This window comes from Rhinatrema bivittatum, chromosome 8 (assembly GCF_901001135.1).
Source record: "Rhinatrema bivittatum chromosome 8, aRhiBiv1.1, whole genome shotgun sequence".
Taxonomy (NCBI): domain Eukaryota; kingdom Metazoa; phylum Chordata; class Amphibia; order Gymnophiona; family Rhinatrematidae; genus Rhinatrema; species Rhinatrema bivittatum.
In genome coordinates, this window is record NC_042622.1 from 187,735,483 (window position 1) to 187,760,523 (window position 25,041).

Sequence of the window (25,041 nt, forward strand, 5' to 3'; positions counted from 1 at the left end):
TTACTGCGTGGTGCGGTAATTAAAACATTTCCATAAACACGTCCCTTTTTGTTATCGCGGGCATTATCAACACATTATGAATCTAGGGCATAGATGTGAGGCATGCATTATTGAGGTCACTAATAATTTCTGTAGATTGGATTACCTCTTTGTAGATTGGGTCACCTGTTTATACTTTGACATGGTCCAAAGAAGGGAGGTAAGTCATCTAAGGCTATAATTGCATGGTGGCTGAAGGAAGCTATTGAGTCAACTTACATTTTTAAAGGGAGCCTGGTGCTACTTAGGGACACTCGATACACTCTCAGGTAACCTGCTAGACTGAGTCACAATAAGTGTCTTTGTATGAAATTTGCAGGGTGACTACTGGGAAGTCGTTGCATACTTTTGCTAGACATGTGCTTTGGTGAGAGTGTTCTATAAGTGGAACTCTCCAGGTCCCACCCGAATTAAGGAGAGCTTAGGTACATCGCAGAAGTCTGTACAGAGCTGGGTATATACAGGGAAAGTTAAAATGGTTCTTACCTGCTAATTTTTGTTACTGTAGTACCACAGATCAGTTCAGAGACCTGCCCATTTACTGTGGGGAGAGAGTCCACTGCTCATACTGTTGCTTTGTATTTAGTGTAGTATTGTTGGAGGTTTTCATTGCTGATTGCTTATGTTAAATTTGAGAAACAAATTTTCTATTGTCTTTTTGGGCAATTTAACCTTCCTCCGGCTCATTGGAGGGGAGGGAATTTGCTTAGAAGTTTATGGTTGTTGCTGTCATCTTGCCTTGGGTACAGGTCAGTACTAAGGGACTGCAGGTGGCACCCCAAGTTAAATACAGTGTCAGTGAAACTTTCTATGTCTCCATCTGCTGGCAGGGAGGCAAAACCCAGGAGTCTGGACTGATCTATGGTCCTACAGGAATGAAAATTAGCAGGCAAGCACCAATTTTACTTTTTCCATCGCTTTCACCTGGAAATTTGCACTCTTTGCATACATGGATAGAATACACATTATTATGAAATTAACAAGTGGATTTAACCACCATCTGTATATTAAAAGTAAATTATGACAGTTCTTGGCATGCTTTATCTTAAGTACTGTTATGATTAATACTTCAGTGCTGGTAGATGGTTTCCTGACACATATCTGGAAATTATTGAAAGCTCTAGGGCTCGCTGTGCCATGTTTTATATCCCTTATTTTGATTATGAGGCATGAAAAGATCAGACTGCGGTAGTCTTGCATACTTTAAATTATAGTGTTATTCCCAAACAGTAAGTATTATATAGAGGAAACATTTTTGAGGCATTATTGTGAGACACTAAGAAAATTGTGATCCCAGACAACTTTTTTGAATATGTTTAGCAACATTTTTGTATAAATGTTTGATACAGTGCTTGATTGTATTTAAGCTCAAATGCAGGGCTCCTTAACTTCTAATTTTAAAAAAATAGTATCTTAATGGGTAAATGATCTTTTGTTGTTTTTACAAACTTTTACCTACCGGTAGTTGAAATATTTTTTCTTCTGAAAATAAATTAAGGTGCTCCATTTAGTATATTTTGTCTTGCAGAATATTGTCACAGTTGAAGCTCTGCTGACATTTTCTAGCCCATTCTTCTCATAAGGCAACAGTCAAATGCAAAATAATTTGTCTTGTAAAAGTATGCATTCTTTGTGTTACATTTCATAGGCTTAGGAAAAGACTTTATCTCAAGTAGTTGGCTAGCCACCCAAATTTTATATCTATATCTTTTTAAAAAATTGGAAGGTTGAATGTTATCTTTTCTTGCTTGTTTGCCATATGGCTACTTATTTCCTATGGTTAGTAGTTTCTAAATAGCATGATGTCTTTAGAGGTGGAATCTCTTATGTCCCGACTATAAATCACTGATAAGGTATTTAGGAAAATTCACAGATTCTTATGACTGACAAGAGCTGTGATATGCACACATCTGGTATGGCCTTGCAGCTGGGCTGAGATTACTGTCTTATTTTGCGTAGACCACCTGTTGGACTAGAGGTGAAAGGGTTTGTAAGGCTGTGACCATCCCTTGAGCCATCCAGTCCCTCTAGAAGCAGAATTAAATGCTCTGATTTTAGATTAGTTTTAATATAGGTTATGTCTGCAGGTTTAATTATAAAACTGCCCACATTGGTGCAAAATCAGCGGGTACTGTTGAAAATTATCCCATAAAAAATATTCACACACATTTACACCTGTTAATTTGTGCAGGTAATTTTAAAGAAATATTGTGCACATACTTTTGAAAATTCTGAAGAATGCGAATAAGTGCAAACTCCACCCCTAGGAATGCTTTCCCCTACTGCACATAAAACACACATAGAGGTCATACACATATACTTTTAACCACATATAGGGCGGGCAATTTTCTAAAAGCCCATTTCCACAGGTAAAGCACACTACAGAAAATAATCCTTCCTAAGGAAACTAGTGTTTGCTATATAGAATGTATATGTAGCACAAAAAGGGCCCAGTCCACACTGTCTATGCCAAGATATTCCCCCTGCATAAACAGGAGATACAGATGAGCCGGAAGGCTCATCTGCATACTGCTCCCAGCATCCCCCGGGAGAGGAGTACAGAAGTCACCGCAAGCAATCCAGGGATTGACGTCCACAGCCCCAGCTTCCAGAGGCCCCACACCCTTTGCAGTAGAGGAGGACTGGAAGGCTCATCTACATTACTGCTCCCAGCTTCCCCTGGGAGAGGAGTCCAGAAGTCACCGCAAGCGATCCAGGGATTGACGTCCACAGCCGTAGCTTCCAGAGGCCCCGCAACCTTTTCAGTAGAGGAGGACCGGAAGGCTCATCTGCATACTGCTTCCAGCTTCCCCTGGGAGAGGAGTCCAGAAGTCACCGCAAGCGATCCAGGGATTGACGTCCACAGCCCCAGCTTCCAGAGGCCCTGCACCCTTTGCAGTAGAGGAGGACCGGAAGCGCGCGCCTAACGGCGCGTGAATCTCAAACCCTTCCATTAACTGAGTGAAGATTAATCTATAGGTGGTTAAAGAGGATTGGTAAGTATAGTTTTCAGAAATTTTTGAGCTTATAAATGTTTGGTGAAAGGTGAAATTAAGGGATTTATTCTTTAGAGTTTGTGTGTGTCTGAGGTAATAAGCAAGCCAGAGATAGTTAATTCTAGTGTCTGTCTTTCCCACCCACTCAACCCTTGATTTTTAGGCATGAGACACTTTCTTATTAAAAATCAATCAGGGTCTTATCTAAAACATAATATTGTACCAGCCCTTATTGAAAGTTTAATCATCCCCTTGTAGGACACTAGCTGATTAATTAGTAATTTCACCTGTAAATTTAAAGTACTCTCATTCCAACTCCCTTAGTATCCTAAACTTAACTAGGAACTCAATAAAACTAAGATGAAGGCAGCAGTCCAGCAGCAAGAGGCGGGCTTTCCAGTCTTTTGCATTGAGTGTCACATGTATGATTTTTTTACCCGCCGGTGAGAGATTGTATGTGTGCACTTGGTGCAAAGAGCTCCTGGCTCTCAGAGAACGAGTCTGATCTCTGGAGGCTAGAGTAGCAGACTTGGAGGAACTGAGGCAGACAGAGAGGGACATTGATGAGACCTTCAGGGATATAGTAGCCAAGACCCAAATCCAGTCTGGCAACCCAGTGCTGCCTTGGATCAGGAAGGTCTCCCAGTAGGAGAACATCACCCTGGTGTAGCAGGAAGTGATCCTGTAGCAAGGACCTGCTCTCCAGGTGATGTATTGTCCTCTTGCACTGAGGACAAGTCTCCCAGGGCTACTGCCCAGGAGGGAAGGGTTAGGCCGGCCATCATAGTTGGTGATTCGATTATTAGAAATGCAGATAGCAAGGTGGTTGGTGGACGTGAGGACCGCCTGGTAACTTGCCTGCCTGGTGCGAAGGTGGCAGACCTCATGCGTCACCTAGATAGGATTATAGACAGTGCTGGGGAGGAGCCTGCTGTCATGGTACATGTGGGCACCAACGACATAGGAAAATGTGGGAGAGAGGTTCTGGAAGCCAAATTTAGGATTTTAGGTAGGAAGCTGAAATCCAGAACCTCTAGGGTGTCATTCTCTGAAATGCTTTCTGTTCCATGTGCAGGTCCCCAGAGGCAGGCAGAGCTCAGAGTTTCAATGCGTGGATGAGACGATGGTGCAGGGAAGAGGGATTCAGCTTTATAAGGAACTGGGGAAACTTTTGGGGAAAGGGGAGACTTTTTCGAAAGGATGGGCTCCACCTTAACCAGAGTGGAACCAAGCTGCTGGCACTAACTTTCAAAAAGGAGATTTAGCAGCTTTTAAACTAGAACAAGGGGGAAAGCCAACAGTCACTCAGCAGTGCATGGTTCGGAGAAATGTATCCTTGAAGGATACTAATGAAACAGGAGAGTTAGGGCATCCCAACAGAGGTTCCAATAAAAGCAAACATAGTCCATGTGCCTATATGTAAAAAATCACCAAAGCTAATGATTTCCGAATTATCCCTAACAACTGAAAAGCAGGTTGTTAATACAAGCAAAAAACACACTTTGAAATTCTGTATGCCAATGCCAGAAGTCTAAGACGTAAGATGGTAGAGTTAGAGTGTATAGCAGCAAATGATGAGATTGACATAATTAGCATCACAGAGACTTGGTGGAAGGAGGATAACCAATAGGACAGTGCTATATCAGGGTATAAATTATATCGCAATGATAGGGAGGATCAACTTGGTGGGGGTGTTGCACTTTATGTCCGGGAGGGTATAGAGTCCAACAGGATAAAGATCATACAAGAGTCTAAATGCTCAGTAGAATCTATATGGGTAGAAATCCCATGTGGAACACAGTCAACATGGATTTACCCAAGGGAAGTCTTGTCTAACAAATCTGCTTCATTTTTTTGAAGGGGTTAATAAACATGTGGATAAAGGTGAACTGGTAGATGTAATGTATTTGAAATTTTCAGAAGGCGTTTGACAAAGTCCCTCAGGAGAGGCTTCTACGAAAGCTAAAATGTCATGGGATAGGAGGCGATGTCCTTTCGTGGATTACAAACTGGTTAAAAGACAGGAAACAGAGAGTAGGATTAAATGGTCAATTTTCTCAGTGGAAAAGGGTAAACAGTGGAATGCCTCAGGGATCTGTACTTGGACTGGTGCTTTTCAATATATATATAAATAATGTGGAAAGGAATACGATGAGTGAGGTTATCAAATTTGCGGATGATACAAAATTATTCAGAGTAGTTAAATCACAAGCGGATTGTGATACATTACAGGAGGACCTTGCAAGACTGGAAGATTGGGCATCCAAATGGCAGATGAAATTTAATGTGGACAAGTGCAAGGTGTTGCATATAGGGAAAAATAACCCTTGCCATAGTTACACGATGTTAGGTTCCATATTAGGAGCTACCACCCAGGAAAAAGATCTAGGCATCTTAATGGATAATACTTTAAAATCGTTGACTCAGTGTGCTGCAGCAGTCAAAAAAGCAAATAGAATCAGGTCGATACAGTAAAGCGCGGCCGCAGTTACCCCGTTTCTAACCCGCTTTAGACGCGTAAGGCGAACCCGCAATTCAGTATCCGGTTTTACGCCTCTTTACCGCTTCTTGAAATCAACGCGTATCCCTTTCCGCCCGCGGCATGTATAATGATATGTTAATGATCGGATTAGCTATTCCCTCCGATACAGTAACGTGCGCCCAGATTATCGCCTTTTTAACCAGCTATTTTTCCGCGTCTTTAACCTACAAATTTACCGCCTACCCTGACCTTGGCGTTAGTGTGGTGTTCAGTCAGCTTCCCGCTGCCTTGAGCTGTATCTTCGCCCCCTCTGGATCCCTCCTTCAACCTTCTCTGCAGGCGACAACCCCCCCCCCTGCGAGGAGAGGGGAGCTGGAGACCCCGAAAGCCTTCCCTTCTCCTCCCCGAGTGTGGCGGAGCAGTTTAGCAGGGAGGTCGCGGCGTCCGTTCATCGACCTTCCCGAGCGCTCAAGGCAGCGGGAGGTCGCGGCGTCCGTTCATGTGAAAATACTTAAACCCTGTCCTAAGTGCCTGGCCAGGTCCATACAGGAAACCCTATTATTTACTATCTATATTTAAAGTATTTATGCTACTCACCCTCTAGTTCTTTGGAGGGCCACAGGGAGTCCTAGTTGTTGCTGCTCAAGGCTTAAGGCAGCGGAAGGTCGCGGAGTCCGTTCATGGACCTTCCCGCTGCCTTGAGCGCCTGGCTGGGCGCCCAAGCAGCTTGGGTGCCCAGCCAGGCGCTCAAGGCAGCGGGAGGTCGCGGCGTCCGTTCATGGACAGATTCCTGGGAGAGGGAGAGACAAGACGAAGCTAGAGTGTCACCTTGAACCAGCGAGATGAGCCGCGACCTCCCGCTGCCTTGAGCGCCCTCAGTCAATCCCGTCTCTGTGTCGTCATCGTCCTGTTTGTTCTGAAGGTGGAAAGCAGGGCACGCAAGATTAGACTTGGCGTTTTCACGCCACGCCATGAACAGACGCCTCGACCTCCCGCTGCCTTGAGCGCCCGGCCTTCCCGCTGCCTTGAGCGCCTGGCTGGGCGCCCAAGGCAGCGGGAAGGTCCATGAACGGACTCCGCGACCTCCCGCTGCCTTGAGCCTTGAGCAGCAGCAACTAGGACTCCCTATGGCCCTCCAAAAAACTAGAGGGTGAGTAGCATAAATACTTTAAATATCGATAGTAAATAATAGGGTTTCCTGTATGGGCCTTCCCGCTGCCTTGAGCGCCCGGCTGGACGCCCAAGCCGATCGTCCGAGGTCGCGGCTTGGTCGTCCAGCCTGGTGCTCAAGGCAGCGGGGTCTGTAGAAAAGAACTTACCTCTTGGAATGACATTTCAAATGACATTTGAAATGACAGGTACCAGAGCACCCAGGATACTGTACAGGGCTGTATACCACTCTATACAGTAAAATGGATTACACACTCCTACCGCTTCATGGACGCACTTTGGACGCCGCTTGCATTTGCGTCTTATTTGAATACTGTATCGAGTGGTATGTGAACCAAACTGTGCGTGCTGCAAACGAGGGTGCGCCCGGCACTGCCGCACTCTTTCTTACGCGTCCTTACTGTATCGGCCTGAATGTTAGGAATTATTAGGAAGGGAATGGTTAATAAAACGGAAAATGTCATACTGCCTCTATATCGCTCCATGGTGAGACCGCACCTGGAATACTGTGTACAATTCTGGTCGCCACATCTCACAAAAGATATAGTTGCAATGGAGAAGGTACAGAGAAGGGCAACCAAAATGATAAAGGGGATGGAACAGCTCCCCTATGAGGAAAGGCTGAAGAGGTTAGAGCTTTTCAGCTTGGAGAAGAGACGGCTGAGGGGGGATATGATAGAAGTCTTTAAGATCAAGAGAGGTCTTGAACTAGTAGATGTGACTCAGTTATTTACACTTTCGAATAATAGAAGGACTAGGGGCATTCCATGAAGTTAGCAAGTAACACATTTAAGATTAATCGGAGAAAATTCTTTTTCACTCAATGCACAATAAAGCTCTGGAATTTGTTGCCAGAGGATGTGGTTAGTGCAGTTAGTGTAGCTGGGTTCAAAAAAGGTTTGGATAAGTTCTTGGAGGAGAAGTCCATTAACGGCTATTAATCAAATTTACTTAGGGAATAGCCACAGCTATTAATTGCATCAGTAGCATGGGATCTTTTTAGTGTTTGGGTAATTGCCAGGTTCTTGTGGCCTGGTTTGGCCTCTGTTGGAAACAGGATGCTGGGCTTGATGGACCCTTGGTCTGACCCAGCATGGCAATTTCTTATGTTCTTATGTAGTTGTTTGAAACTGGCCAATTATGTTTTGATTTTATTTTCAGGTTACTTAATTATCTGCTATGTAATTATATAACATTAAAAGTCAGTGAAACTTTATCAGCCTAATAGTTATGCTAATTCATTTGAGTTCTGCATTAAAAAAACATTGATTTGCTAAGGAACCAGTATATGCAGTATATTCATTATTAATTTTCTATATTTGGGTTTTATCCTTAATTGAGAAGTAAGATATGAAATGCATAAGTCAGTTGATGCTTAAACTGCAACAGTGCAGTTTGTACATTCTAGTAAGCAGTGCATCATAGTGGCACAGATACTAGTTGTTTTAGTTTTTAAGCAATACTCATCCACTCAGTCTTAATTTAAGTCTGAGTTTTACTACACTTCCTGGAGGGATGCAAGACCACACACACCTGATCTGTGCAGAAAAATCTGTATGATGTGTGAACTCTTACGCACCAAGAAAGTTAGACTGTTTTACCACACAGCTTGAGGATGGCACTGTGCATTTACTTTGCCATTGAGTGGGCAGATAAATTATAGGTGATGCTGTAATATAATTACTGTTTAGTCTTATGATATCTTTTGCGCAATCATAGATGTCCATTTTAGATTGCCAGTTCATAATCTTGTACATCTTTATTTATTTATTTATTTGTTTATTTATAGGTTTTTTTTTTATACCGTATAACAAAAGACATATTACTGGTAGAAAAGCAAATCTTCACAAGCATTGAAAAAAAAACTGACTCCTGTATTAATGAGTATTTTAATTTTTTCTGGTTTGGAATATTTTTATTCTGCCACACTGAAATTACAGATCTCTTCATAAATTCTCTCTTTTGGCCTCCATTTACTTCCAGATGAAGCTGTGCATGTTTTATTTCAACTTCTTCTTCCTTTTTTATTATATATGGCATGTTTGTATTCATGTATGCATGGAATCTCCTGGACGCTGAGAGCTTGGATTTTCTCAGTGTGCATCTCAATGGTGACAGTGGAACTTCCTGTGAACTGCGGTGCCAAAGAGTTAGTTTACATCCATGAGTATGTGTGCTTTAAGAGGATTTACACCAGAACGACATTGTGCTTCTTTCTGCAATGAACTGAGGTTGCCATATTAGTCGACTTAGATATATGGAATTAAAGGTCAACAAACAAGTTGTATGTGATACCTTTTTATTGAATTAATTTTATACCCCTTTGATGAGCTTTCAAGAACTATCCTCACTTCATTAGATCAGTGAAGAAACGGCTTCTAGGTCAGTGGTTCTCAACCTTTTTTCTGTCGGGACACACCTGACAGATGGTTCTCACATGCGTGACACACTGAACATGTGACCATCACCAGGCTAAATGTAAACAAACACTCTGCATTCCACAGGAAACCCCTTGACCCACAACAATGGGTACAGAGCAGAACTAGGACATTCCCCGTTCAATTTACCATACAAAAAAAGATATTTCTAGTGAAATCTCAATAACAGCAACATATACACTCTCTCCTACCAGGTGCAATAGCCCTCCTTATGAAAAACCAGTAATTTATCACCAATGCATGTTCTATTGAGAAAACACAACAAATAATATTGAAACAAATGCCTACATGCTAGTAAAATACTTCACCTCGGTCACACACATAGAATCAACCTTCACCAAGTACAGAAAGACCACAAATTACAAATATGGAAACAGAAACTGGAATGGAAACACAAAAATGCCATTCTGCATTCTGTGCACAACAAAAATATAGCACCTGACAGACTTCCAGGATCTGAAATATTGTACACAAACTAATGTGCACAAAGTTACACCTGCATTATGGAACTCAAACAGTAACAACCCTACCTATGAAAAGGCAGCACTGCAAAAATTACACCAGGCCCTAAACACCAGTACACCTCCTATTAGGAAATCAGAACAAGCCAAGCTGCTATAGATCCCTACCAAGAATCTATAAGCTCGCAGAACACCCTTAGCTGGGTCACACACGCAGAACACAGACAGACCCTCACCAAATACAGAGTAAAGTGACCTTAAAGCTAATGTTTTTGTTTTTGTGTTGTTTTACTGCATACAGAGTTTGGCTTCTTGTTGTTTCCAGTTCAGTTTTTGTCTCCACATTTCTATTTATACATTCCCTGAGAAATATAAAATAATTCTAAAACTAGAATATAATAAATGTTTCAAAACAACTGATAAATGGAACTCCAGTCATTAAAAATTTTCAAAATTATTACAAATTCTCCAAACACCAATAACATATTTCTAACAGCAGACACATCACATAATACCTAATAATTAAAATGGCAGTCAATCAAGAAAGATAAACTTAAAAAGCAACCTTTACTTACCCTCTCCAGTAACTCTCCTACTCCTTTCCCTTGTAGGCCAATAGCACATACCAGAAGCAGCAAGGGCTGCTGAAGCTCTGTCCTCATGCTCTTCTTCCTTAGGGCCCATGACTAGTCTTTCTCACAGGATAAGCAGGATGGTAGTCCTCACATATGGGTGATATCATCAGGATGGAGCCCAATTACGGAAAACTTCTATCAAAGTTTCCAGAACTTTGACTGGCCCCTACCGGGCATGCCCAGCATGGCACTAACCCTGCAGCCAGCAGGGTTCCCCCTTCAGTCTTCTTTTTTCCGCGCAGCAGTAGCCTCGCGGTTTAGGAGCTCTGAAGAGATTCCTGACAGGAATTTTCCTCACGGACTGAATTAAAATTACTTCGCCCCACAGGGGTCCCTCCTCTAACTTTTCTCAAGTCGCGGTACTCCGATAAGTTTTTCACCATTTTTTCGTCGATTACTGTCGAGTTTGGCCCTCGCGGCCTACTGGCCATCGACCGTACCGCGTCTCGATTTTTCTATGGCCATGGCGTCGGGTTTTCGTCGGTGCCCGGACTGTACTCGTACTATGTCTATCACAGACCCTCATGGAGTCTGTGTAATATGTTTAGGCCATGAGCATGATGTCCTGACTTGCACCAAATGTGCCCTTATGACACCGAAAGGTCGCAAGGCCAGAATGGAGAAGATGGGACTCCTTTTCCGTGCTCACACCCCGACACCGTCCATTGCATCGACGTCGTCGGAACCGGCACCGTCGAAGTCGCACCATCGACAACCGTCCGGTGACCGCCCGCCATCGACGTCTTCACGGCCATCGACTCCCGTTTCTCCCCCTCAGGATCGAGGGGATCGTAGGGAGAAGCATCGCCATCGGCATCGTAAGTCTCGGATCGTCGAGGGAGCGAAATCATCGACCTCGCCACCTTCCGAGCCACTGTCAAAGAAGCCCTGTCCAGGAGCGGCACCGACCACTCCTGCGACCGGGACATCGAGGCCACCCTCACCCGATCGGGGTTTGGGAGTCGCGATTCTGCCTGTAAAGGTGGTCCCTCCGACTGTGCCTCAGCCTCCCTCTTCCGTCACGGAGCCAGAGCTGATTGCCCCAGGTCTCCGGGAAGAACTGGACCGGCTGGTCCAGGAGGCCATCGACAAGGCGATGCAACGACTCCAGGTCTCTCCGGCACCGAGAGTGGAACCGGTCATCGACCCGATTCCAGCAGCACTGGCACCGCTGCTATCCCGGATGGAGGCGCTCATGACAGCCCTTCAACCGGTGATTCCCGGGTCTCTGATGGCTCCGGTATGCTCCCCGATGACTGCTTCATCGGGAGGAGAAACAGCATTCCGCATTCCTCCTTCGGGAGTATTGCTTCAGCCATCGATGCCATGTCGTCCCTCGCCACCCATTCATTCATCGGGGGCGATACGCACATCAGCGCCTTCGATGCCAGCACCGATGCCTTCCAGGCCGTCCACGGTGCCCCCAGCGATTCCTACAATTTTCTCGGAGCCTCAGCCGGGGCCTTCGAGTATCCAACCCCCTTCTCGTCCTACAGGTCAGTCTGCTGATCCTTATGACACCTGGGGTGATGACACTTCCACAGACACCGATGACTTACCTTCACCTCCCTCTCCTACTGAAAGTAGAAAGCGTTCTCCTCCAGAGGATCTTTCTTTCATTAATTTTGTGAAGGAAATGTTTGAGTTGTTCCCTTTTCAGCTTCAGACGGAGCAGGATGATAGGCACCAGATGATGGAGCTCCTCCAATTCCTGGATGCCCCTAAAGTGATCACTTCTATTCCCGTTCATCAAGTTCTTCTTGACCTCCTCAAAAAGAATTGGGAAAACCCAGGATCCATTGCCCCAGTCCACAGAAAAGCTGACACTACCTATTTAGTACAGTCAGCCCTTGGCTTTCAAAAATCTCAGCTCGACCACCACTCAGTTGTGGTGGAATCGGCTCAGAAGAAAGCAAAAAGGATGAAGCCTCACTCATCTACCCCTCCTGTTAAGGAACACAAGTTCCTAGACAATATTGGTCGACGAGTGTTCCAAGGGGCCATGCTCATCTCCAGAATTGCTTCTTACCAGCTGTACATGACCCAGTACAATAGGGTCATTTTCAAGCAAATACAGGACTTCTCTGAAACCCTGTCTGACCAATTCCAAGAACATCTTCAAACCCTTGTCAACAAGGGTTTTGAGGCAGGGAAGCATGAGAGACGAACAACTTACGATATCTTCGACACCTCCTCTAGAGTGTCTGCAACTGCCATTTCGGCAAGATGCTGGGCCTGGCTCAAGTCTTCTGACCTTCGTCCAGAAGTACAAGACAGGCTTTCTGACCTGCCCTGTATAGGAGATAATCTATTCGGTGAACAAATTCAGCAAATTGTGGCTGAGTTAAAGGACCATCATGAGACCCTCAAACAGCTCTCATCGATGCCTTTTGACTTCCCTTCTAGACAGCCCTTCAAGAAGGACTCCAAGAAGTCATTCTTCCGTCCAAGGAAGTACTATCCCCCACCAACAAGGTCCCAAGTTACGAGACCTTATTAAAAATCTCAGCCTCGCCAGCCTCGGAAGCAAAAGCCACAAGCAGCTCCCCAGCCGGGGCCTGCTTCAGGTTTTTGACTTTCACTTGGAGAGCAGCTGCCTGATCCCTCTGCCAAGCATACCAGTGGGAGGCCGATTATGCCACTTTCATGGAATATGGCAGTCCATCACAACTGACCAATGGGTGCTGGCAATCATTGCTCAGGGTTACCATCTGAATTTTCTTGCTGTTCCACCAGACTCCCCACCTCTACAAGCGTGGAGAGTAACCGACCACTCTGTCCTTCTGGAGCAGGAGGTTTCCCTTCTTCTCCAGTTAAGAGCAATAGAACCCGTTCCTCTTTCACAACAAGGCTAGGGTTCTATTCCCGGTACTTTTTGATCCCCCAAAAATCCGGGGGGCTTCGTCCAATTCTGGACCTACGTGCCCTCAACAAGTACCTCCAGTGGGAAAAGTTCAAAATGTTAACCTTGGGCTCGTTTCTACCTCTTCTACAAAGAGGAGACTGGCTCTGCTCTCTGGACCTCCAGGACGCATACACCCACATTGTGATAGCTCCTGCTTATCGCAAGAACCTCAGGTTTTTAGTAGGCCCAAGGCACTATCAATACCGGGTGCTTCCATTCGGCCTAGCATCGGCACCACGAGTCTTTACCAAATGTCTCCTAGTTGTCGCAGCTTTTCTCAGGAAAGAAGGTGTTCACGTCTACCCCTATTTAGACGACTGGTTAATCAGGGCCCCATCCCAGCAAGCCGCTCGGTCATCCCTGGATTTGACTCTACACACTCTAATCTCTAGGATTTCTCGTCAATTACAAGAAATCCTATTTAGCCCCATCTCAAACCTTGTCTTTCATTGGGGCAGACTTGGACACCTTACAGGCAAAAGCCTTTCTACCTCAACAATGAGTGCAAACCCTCGTGTCTCTCGCTCACCAGTTGCAGTCTCAGTGTACAGCAAAGGCGCGGCAATTCCTTGTCCTTCTCGGACACATGGCGTCCTCAGTCCATCTCACTCCAATGGCCCGCCTGGCCATGAGAGTCATGCATTGGACTCTGAGGTCACAATGGATTCAAGCGACTCAGCCTCTGTCAACCATTGTCCACATCATCGACGCACTCTGTCTGTCTCTCGCCTGGTGGAAAGATCAGAACAATCTCCTCCAGGGACTGCCCTTTCATCTACCAGATCCTCAACTCATTCTCACCACCGATGCTTCCAACCTCGGCTGGGGAGCTCATGTGAACGATCTACAGACACAAGGATCTTGGTCTCCAGAGGAAGCCAAACACCAGATAAATTTCCTGGAGCTTCGAGCAATGCGATATGCTCTCAGAGCTTTTCAGGATTACCTATCAAATCACGTCATCCTAATTCAGACGGACAATCAGGTGGCAAGGTGGTACATCAACAAACAGGGAGGCACAGGTTCCTTTCTGTGTCAGGAAGCTGCGCAGATTTGGGCGGAAGCGCTCTCCCACTCGATGTATCTCAGGGCCACCTACTTGCCGGGAGTGCACAATGTCTTGGCAGACAAACTGAGTCGTGTCTTCCAATCGCACGAGTGGTCTCTCAATCCCTCGGTAGCAACCTCTTTCTTCCAGCAATGGGGTTATCCCCAAATAGACCTCTTTGCGTCCCCTCAGAACCACAAAGTAGACAATTACTGCTCCCTCATTCGGAGCGAACGCTCTCAGCCCAGAGATGCATTCTCCCTCTCGTGGACGACCGGTCTGCTTTATGCATTCCCTCCACTTCCTCTTCTCTCGAAGACTCGTGAAGCTCCGTCAGGACAAGGGAACCATAATCCTGATAGCATCTCACTGGCCACGCCAAGTGTGGTTTCCAATACCCCAGGATTTTTCAATCCGCAGGCACATTCCCTTGGGACAGGACCCGCTTCTGATCACTCAGAACGACGGATGTCTACGCCATCCCAATCTTCAGGCCTTGTCCCTGACGGCATGGATGTTGAAGGGCTAATCCTTCAGCCATTTAAGCTTTTAGACTCTGTTTCTCGTGTCCTGATTGCTTTGCGAAAGCCTTCCACAAGGACATCTTACTCCTATCAATGGAAAAGGTACACATCATGGTGCACTGCGCAGTCCCTTGATCCCTTTTCCTGTCCAATCCCAAGGTTTTTGGACTATCTCTGGCATTTGTCTGAGTCAGGTTTAAAAACCTCTTCAATCAGAATGCATGTCAGTGCGGTAGCCGCCTTCCATAAAGGTGTCGGGGATGTCCCTATATCGGTACAACCCCTCGTAACACGTTTTCTTAAAGGCTTGCTCCATATCAAGCCACCTTTACGTCCTCCGACCCCTTCTTGGGACCTTAATCTGGTTCTCGGGCGGCTAATGAAACCACCGTTCAAACCTCTTCACTCCTGTGACCTAAAATATCTCACATGGAAAGTGATTTTCCTTTTGGTTATCACTTCGGCTCGCAGGGTTAGTGAGTTACAAGCCCTAGTTACCTATCCGCCTTACACTAAACTCCTGCAGGACCGGGCGGTACTCCGCACTCACCCTAAGTTTTTGCCTAAGGTAGTTTCGGAGTTTCACATTAATCAATCCATCATACTACCCATCTTCTTTCCCAGGCCCCACCCCAACCCAGGGGAACAGGCTCTGCATACCCTCGATTGAAAACGGGCTCTAGCGTTCTACCTAGACCGTACAGTTGCCCACAGGAAGAGCACTCAGTTATTCGTCTCTTTCTATCCCAACAAATTAGGGCAACCTGTGGGTAAGCAGACTCTCTCCTCCTGGTTGGCGGACTGTATATCTTTTTGCTATCAGCAAGCAGGCATTCCTTTCCAAGACCGTGTTAAAGCACACTCTGTGAGGGCCATGGCGACTTCAGTAGCACACCTCCGATCGGTGCCGCTTCCTGACATTTGCAGGGCTGCCACCTGGAGCTCTCTCCACACTTTCGCAGCCCACTATTGCTTGGACAAAGCTGGAAGACAGGATTCCATCTTCGGCCAATCTGTCCTGCGTAACCTATTTCCAACATGACGTACCAACACCCTTCCGCCTGCCCGGTGGGGTTCAGGATGCCCTCTACCAAATTCCACCCCAGTTGTTGTGCCTGTTGCATGCCGTTGGGTACATTTGGTGCATGTTCGGACATCCTCAGCTCGTACTCACCCATATGTGAGGACTACCATCCTGCTTGTCTTGTGAGAAAGCAAGTGTTGTTTACCTGTAACAGGTGTTCTCACAGGACAGCAGGATGTTAGTCTTCATGAAACCCGCCCGCCGCCCAGCAGTGTTGGGTTCGTAACGTTTTGTTGTTTTATTTTTTCGGCACTGCCTGTAGCTATCAAATAAGACTGAAGGGGGACCCCTGCTGGCTGCAGGGTTAGTGCCATGCTGGGCATGCCCAGTAGGGGCCAGTCAAAGTTCTGGAAACTTTGACAGAATTTTTCCGTAATTGGGCTCCATCCTGATGATGTCACCCATATGTGAGGACTAACATCCTGCTGTCCTGTGAGAACACCTGTTACAGGTAAGCAACATTTGCTATCCTTTGGGTCAAAACAAATATGATAGATCATGTAGCTTGGCTGTATATAATGAACTTCTTTTTGTATGAAAGATAGAAACTGGAGCTGTGAAGATAGCTTTGTCTATCAGTTGGTTTTCTGTATACAGATGTGTACAGGTGTCTATTGATTCTTTCTGTATAGTGGTAATGTTCCCCAAATGGGCATATAATGTTTCTAGACATACCTGTACCTTGTTTTTTTCATCTGTAAATTATCTGGTATGCCAGATCTCTATAGTTTTAAAATATTGCGTATACAGTATATATTATAGTTATAAAGATTTTAGCAAATCATTATAAGCCTGTTACAAATGTATGATGTAATTACAGTATTTTGGAAGAAAGAGTATGTGTATGTATATGTGCGTATTTGTAAAATGTATGTGTGTGTGTGTATATATATATATATATATTTTTTTTTTTTTTAAATTACACAACATTAACTTCTTATTAGAAGATTTTCTACAGAAAGTAGACTACTTTGATACTACAGAAAATGCAATTTACAGCCCAACTGGAGGAATGAAGGATGAAGCCCCTCTAATGCCTGGAAGCAATACAAAAACAAGTGATAGACTACACACAGTTATTGAACAGGAGATTAATTCCTATTTACAAAGACCAGAGAACAAAAATACAACGAGGAAAACCCTCTGTGACATGCACAATCTGCAGACTTACTTCTCCTCTAACTTGCATGAAATGAGACCTATTCATGAAATACCTCCTGTGGATCTTGATAAATTACTGTCACATTATTTTTTGCATGCCAAGAAAAAGGATAGCAGTGAATATGAACCTCTCACGTTGCGATCGATATTCCAGAGCACGGAGCGATACCTCAAGCAAGCAAATTATCCAGTCAGCCTAACAACTGATGGAGTCTTCGCAACTACCAGAGACGCTTTGAAATCAAAGCAAAGGGAATTGAAAAAAAAAGGAAAAGGCTGCAAACAGAATGCATCTGATGAACTCACGAATGAACTTATTAACCAGTTATACCTGAAGAAACAACTTGGACCACATAATGCTCATTCCCTTCAAAATACACTGTGGCTAAACAACAGCATATATTTTGGAATTAAAGGTAATCCTGAGATGAGGCAACTTAAATGGGGGGATATTTTGCTGAAGCAAGATGAAAATGGACATGAATATCTCCAGTATGAAAAAGAGAGACAGCTGAGAAGTAGAGGAGGACTTAATGTTCACGAATTGAGAAAGATCAAGCCAAAAGCCTATGCTCTTACCAGAAATCCCGAAAAATGTCCAGTGTTCAACTACAAGGTATTTTGCCAGCGAAGGCCACCTAAAATGCTTGAAGAAAATGCCCCATTTTATTTGGCTGTAAATTGTAAGCCCAGTATGCAGCAAATTGATCCCCAGTGGTATAAGAACCAGCCTTTAGGAATTCATTCTATAGAAACCATGCTCAAAACAATGATACAGAAAGCTGGAATTCATACAGAAAGAAAGATAACAAATCACAGTGCAACAAAGCATGTGATTCAGAAATTGCATGATCCTGAGATCTCATCAGCTGTTATGCCAGTTAGTGTATGGAAACAATTTCCAAGAATGGATGACTATTCCCGAATCAACAGCTACCAGCAACAACAATTACCAGTAATGTTTAATAGTGTAGACAACTACTTTTCTCTTTCACCAGCCCACAACAGAGCCATCAGCGTGAACAGTAATCCTCAAGTTTATTCATTCCAAAAACTCTTCAGTACTTCCCATATAACATCAAATTACATCCAGATCAATGAACCGTCAACTTCCACCAGTAAGTACATATGCAATTGGATAAGACACATTTACTCAAAACAAGCCACCTTAAAATTCTTTTTTTTCTTCTAGGTATGACCACTCACCTTGACAAGAAAAGAAAATGCATCATTTTAGAAACTGATGACCTAGAACACAACAGAACGGCTGATGTCAGATTAAATAAGTGAAATGGCTATGTATTTATCTGTGTATGGTTTATTAATAACGATGACACTATAGGCTTAAAGGCCCCAACTCAAAAGAAATGAATTTTCTCAGAGTAACTGGATTTTCAGGTCTGTGAAAGCCAGAGAAAACCTTAACATTGATTCTGGCAAATTGAGAGAAATAGGATACATTTAGTAGAATGCTGTCAGTCTGCAGGGTGAGTGTCTAGGTACCAAGTAACATGTAGTGGATCAAGATTTTTGGTTAATAAACTGGCCTCATCTTTTGGCAGGTAACCTATACTCCATTTCTTGTGTTTGTGACCATTCCATGCCCATAAAAATATCTGTGTATTACTGCAATTAGTAATGCTTGGAATAAGTTTAGCAGAAGACTAGTTTGCAGAATATGCTCTGTGAACTCTTCTGGCAACAATTGATGTCTGCGTAATGGATGTACAGCAGAAAACAGTGCAACAGCCAGCTGATATGAAATACTAGTGGTGCTGAACATGGTGGGATTTTTTTTTAACATCTGATTTGGAATAGACTGCATGTGCTGATCTGTACAAGACACATCTGTAGTTTACTAGCAACCAATGATAAACCAGTAGACAATGATAAAATATGTAAAATATTAATACTAGAATCCATAAAAGAACAGAGTGTCAATATTTTCAATTAGCACCGGCATGTTAGAGCCCTCTGCCCTAACCACAAAAAGTAAAAGATATTCACTATTAATGTTATATGGAATGAGAAGTAGTCTTTAGGCAGTGTTTCGATGTTAGGTCTTAAGATTGTAAAAGATTATGATACATGCACCAGAAAATGTTCCATTATCTGTGGTTTTTTATGCAAGTAGAAAAGAACATAGAAACCAATATTCAGTAGGCTGTTTAGTAGACAAGTTATCCAGCTAAAGTTAGCTGGATAACTGGTCCTGTATATTCAGTGGAATAAACGTCCCATTGAATATACCAGCCTAAAGTTATCTGGCTACATGTAACCAGCTAACTAAAAAAACCTAACCGGCTATGTTTGAATATAGCCAGTGAGATTTTTTAGTTGTCTGTCCTTGTTCAGCAGGATAACTTCCTACTTAAGTGAATATCTTCAAAAGGTACTCTTTTAAGAAGCGATGTGAAGCAAAAGGCCTTTCTGTATCTGGTTTACACTTCCCACACAGCTCATTGACAGAAGCTGAGCCGGATAAATTGGGAAGCCGCTCCCAGTAGGGATTTGTTTTGCTTTCAGGGAGATGGGAGTTTCCAAGGGGCTGGGGAGGGGGGGGGAAGGGGGAGGGGTCCAGGGCCCATGCACCATTTTGCAATTGGAAGGGGTAGAAGGTCAGGTGGCAGAAACATATTATATGGTTGAGAAATGGGAAGCGGGGGGGGGGGGGGGGGGGGGGGGATCTGCAGCGGACATCAGAACATTTTCTGTAATTAGGAAGGGATGTGGAAGTCCACAGCCCAATGTAAATTGGGAGAAGGGGAGGAGGAAATGGGTCTGTAGGCCCCTTTTGTTTTTATAATTTTGCTTTACATCATTACGAAACCGGATATCTTTTGAAGATTACCTGGTTAAGTAGGAAGTTCTTCAGCCAACCAAGGCTGGATAACTTTAGACTTGCTCTGAAGCAGGTCTAAAGGTATTCAGCTAACGTAGCCGGATAACTTTGCCAGATCCTGGAATGGCTCTTTTTACCTGGCTATATTAAAGCCGGATAATGACTTATTTGGCTATAATTTAGCCAGATATGTGACTGAATATGGCCAAACTTGCCATTTAGATAGATAACTTGTAAGTTATCCGTCTAAATGGCTTTAGAATATTGACAAGATATACTGAATTATTTGTTACTTAAATAATTTATTTGCTATACTTAAGTGTGTTGTGCCTTTAATATATTTTTAACATGTCAGATGCTAAAGCTGGCAGCATTTACAGAGATGGATAGTGCAATGATCTCATAAGGTTTTCTGTCTTTTGATGCTTTAGCCTTTTTGTCAGCTGTATATTATAGGGTTTAATGACTGATTTATTTGAAACTATTATCATTTTCAGAATGTAGTATTGTAAGTATTTGTTCTGTAAACATCACTTCACTTGGTGTATTGCTTCAAATCGCAATGTCTGTTTTTTGGTGAAAGTCTAATTTTGTTTCTCCATTTCAGTAACTTATTATATTTTTATAATAAAATATTTATTAAAATGATCTTTCCATATTCTCCTTGTCTTTATTTGTGCCAGGGTGGACTCTCACCCTCTACCCTTTCTTCCCTTTTGAAGAAAATACAAGGGATTTTGTAGATTTAAAAAAAAAAAAAAAATCTCTTATTTCAAAAAAATATAAAAGTTACAAGTTTGATTTGACTTCCAGCAGTGTTTTTATTATGCACAAGACAGGCAAGTTTTCTCCATATTTCTCTGATACATTTTTTGCCCAATTGATATCTTTCCCTTAACATGTCTGTAAACAAAACCAATGCTTGAGAAACCTACTAGACTTTGAAAAATACTTTTATTTAAAGTAGTATGTTTGCTATATTAGTCCATGTAGGTACGTAGAAATAAAGGTTAGCATAAGTTGTAGCTTTTTATTGAATTTGTGACTAGCGTTCAAAAGAGATTCATGTTTTCTGCATTGGATGATGCATGCCACATTAATCGAAGTGTAAATGTCACTTTATACCAAATTTCGTTCCCATATGCGTAACCGTAGGATCCCTACGGTTACGCATATGGGTTACACCTCATCCCATACTCAGTCTTCTCACCCCCCTGAATCCCTCACTCCACTACTTCCTCCCACCCCACCTTCCCCCCTCCCTTCCCTCATCCCCCCCACCTCTATTCCTAAATTACCTTACCAACAAGTCCCTAATCCTAAATTTATTTTATCAACAACACATTCATGTACATATGTTATTTTCTATAACCTTTTGTTATATCCTATAACCCTTTGTTCCATGTACCACTGTTATAATATGTTATAATTGGTTTTTTTTGGTTACCATGTTATAATGTAATATAGGGCGGACTACGCCCTATTCTCTTGGTTATCTGGAAACCGATGTGATATCTCGATTGAATGTCGGTATATAAAAGAAATAAATAAATAAATAAATAAAATACTGGCAGTTTGCAGCATGGTAGCTTGCAGGGTTTCCTGAGGAGGGATGCTACACTGGTGAAACAGATCACAAGTTGAAGGCCAGAATAAACTTCCACAAAGTTAACAGAGGGAACAAGGTGGCATTCTTTTGCAGGCCCCATACCATTGCTTTAATGATCTTTGTTTGAGATACAAATCAAAACGATTCAGGAATGTAAAACACTGGAAATTTGAAATTATCGGATGCTTTGAAATACACACAAAGGATTTACTGGAGGTGTTGGTTTTCTCACTTATTATCAGACACGCTTCCTGCAGCTGGAAACTGCAGTTTCAGTCAGGCTGATTCAGTATGGTGCGCTCAGGCTGAGCGCACAGTTAGCCCCTGTCTAGACGCGCTTTTTCCACGCGCTAATATTACCCCTTATACAGCAAGGGGTAATATTACCCCTTATTCAGCAAGGAGTAATAGTGCGAGGAAAACGCTTGTCCAGCCCCCCCAAAACTAATAGCTCCTGCAACATGCAAATGCATGTTGATGAGCCTATTAATTAGTCCCGCGCGATACAGAAAGTAAAATTTGCAGCCAAGGCAGGAGTTAATTTCGGCCGGCACCAGGAAAGTGTACAGAAAAGCAGAAAAAACTGCTTTTCTGTACACCCTCCAACTTAATATCATAGCAATATTTTTTTCCGAACCCGTAGTTATCAGCGGATTTGACAACCGACGCCGGTAATATTAAGCGTTGGCTGTCAAACCCGCTGACAGCCACTGCTTCTGCCAATAAGGAGGCGCTAGGGATGCGCTAGTGTCCCTAGCGCCTCCTTATTACCGCAGGCCCTCTTTTAAATACAGAATCTCGCGCCCAGGAGAGTGGCCTGGGTGTGCGTCGGGAGAGCAGGCACTCGCCTCGGAGCGCCGGCTCTCCCGTGAATTTTACTGAAGGCCCGTTTGTTTGTTCTACCCTTCTCACTCCTAAGCACATCCACAACTCCTCTCCCCTCCCCGCTGCCCAATATGTTAATTTTACAGCTTTGAAAAGGAACATCAGTGGTGTAGTCCAAGTTTCAGTTTACTTTTATATTCTGACAACATCATCCTTAATTCGTTTTGTACTGTCTAAATGAGGGAAGAAAACCACATGAAAGCTAGTCACAAATGTATGGATAGTTCAGTGTGGTTGCAGGACTCAGCGCCTAAATTAGACTCCCCTGTTAAGGTACTCTAATAAACGGCTGCGGCCATTTGCATCCCAGTTATGACTAGGGTTTTCCTTGTGCATGTGTGTAATATTGGGTGTCCAGCCCAGATGGGCGGGGCAGGATAGAACCACGAGTGTCCGGGCTCCCCGATTAATGCCTTGTCAAGAGGTATGTGCCAAGGACCTCTAACCCTGACATGGCATACTATGACACTAAATGCCTTCTTTAAACAGGTGTGTTGCTCATATTAGCTAAAATGTAAATTGCTAAATTTGTGAAACTGGGCTTTTTGGTTAGAACTTTGTACATTATCCACAATCAGATTGCTTGCAATGAATCTGGATATTTTACTTAGCTAATAATAAATCTTGAACTAAAATTGTTATAAAGAATGTCATTGTTCTTTAGTGTATGTACTCTTTGTGACATGCAGAAAGACACTTAAAGGTTTTGTGGTATAAAAGTGCACTTTTAGTAGTAATGTTCCCAGAGAATGTGGGCTTCTTATATTCATCGTAGATTGGTTCTTTCCATGCAACCAGTCTAATTAGGCACATTTTTGCTTTCATAAATATTTTACAGCTATTAATAAGTCAGTTATATTCTGCTTGTTCTATTAATCCAGTAGTTCTCAACCTAGTCCTTGAGACACCCCAGCCAGTCTGCTATTCAGAATATCCTCAATGAATATGCATGGGGTCGATTTGCATGCACTGCCTTCATTGCAGGAAAATCTATCTCATGCGTATTCTTTGTGGATATCCTGAAAATCAGATTGGCTGGCTGTATCCCGAGGATTAGCTTGAGAACCACTGTACTAATCTATTGACTTGTATATGGAGGATATATAAGATGGGTCTTTACATGGAATAGAGCAGCAGTTCCTCCAAACCAAAAAATTTTTTTCACAGAGACACAGTTACCGCACCATTGCTACCGTACCACTAGATTTCAAATTAGTCTAAAATTTTCAGTTGTGCATGAAAAGAAATTCCTCCTTACAACGTAACGATTTATACCAAAAAATCAAATGGTAGAATTACAGGTGAATTTTAAAAGCTTGGGTGCATGCAAAAATTGGGAGATATGCGCACAAGTTGGGCCTGTGTCTGCCCAGATGTACACGTATCTCCCGCAGCTCATACATCTCAAAAGTTTCAACAGGGGGGTGTGCATGGTCTGGCCAGGACTTGGGCATTTTGAGGTGAGGCCAAGAGATATGTACGTAAATATTTACACGCCCAGATCCCCTGCCTCGTAAGTTTACTTCAGCTAGGGATGAGGTGTAAGTTGAAAAAAAAAAATAAAAAGCTAGCCATACCTGAGGGGTTTTAAGGATCTGGGATAACTGGAGAGAGAGAGCATAAGCTATTCAACCAGAGGGTATAGAGGACCTAGGTGTTAACTGGGCGAACTGACAATGGTATGGACACAGGCCCCTTTTAAAATTCCCCGACTTATGTGGTAGAAGCGACGTTTATGTGCACACGCACGTGTCCACTTAAAATTGGGTGCACATTTATGCAGTCAGACTATTTCATAACATGCGTGCATATAAATGCACAAGTTATAAAATGGCCACATATTTGAGCACACGCCAAAGTGCACCAGCATGCCGGTTTGAAGGTTGTTATATTAGCTCCTAAGTATCTTTTTTTTTTTTTTGCATACATGTGCTCCACTTTCTGTATATTTTTCATTTGTATTTGGTAAAATGTTCGCCCTGTAATGTCTACATACTGAATTTATTTCGCTAATTTGCATATCTTTCCTTAGGCTTTCCCTGCAGTTACAGCAGCAAAACCAAAAACTAACAAGTTGACCTTATTTTGAAAAGGATTTCTCCCATTTTGTGACTTTGGAAAATATATTTTAAAATAGGATCCCATGTGATTAGAACACATTAAACATACATTGTGTCTGTTCTTGCCATCATTAGTTCATGGCAAATCTTGTGTTCAAAGTTGGTTTTCTTCATGATATTGCTTTGATGAGAGAACTACAATGATTCCAATGATATGAAATCAGACAAGCTCATGGTTACACTGAACTAATCAATGCAGACCCCTGTCTGATGTATCATATTCCTATCTCTAACACATAATCCTGTTCATAAAATTCAGCATGACAATAGCTCATTTCAGCAGTTCCTAATCTATTACACATACCTGTGTCTGCCAGGTTTGCAAGCGTGCATTTGCAGATGAATATTTCTTCTCCTCAAATGAAAAAACTGTGCTCATGTTGTTTATGACTATGAAATAATAATATGTTGTTCCTAGGACTGTTTGAGATTTAAAAAAAAAGCTGTGAAACAAATGACTTCTACCACCTGACTAAATATTTCATGTCTAAGGTCTGTGCCTCTGCCACTCATGAGCTGTCAGTCATCAGTAGTTTGAGCTTCCATTTAATCAATTGAAAATTATATGTGACTAAACATTTCTGCTGTTCTCTCTTTTTTTTTGACTTAACCATTTTAAACTACAGAATATTCCAAGACATT

General features: G+C 43.1%; 1 protein-coding gene across 9 annotated transcripts in view; it reads left to right on the forward strand.

Annotated features, from left to right (window-relative positions):
• The window catches only part of GTF2I (general transcription factor IIi), a 240,633-nt gene that overhangs the window by 83,650 nt on the left and 131,942 nt on the right, over nt 1-25,041 (forward strand). The gene's annotated exons all lie outside the window — the stretch shown is intronic.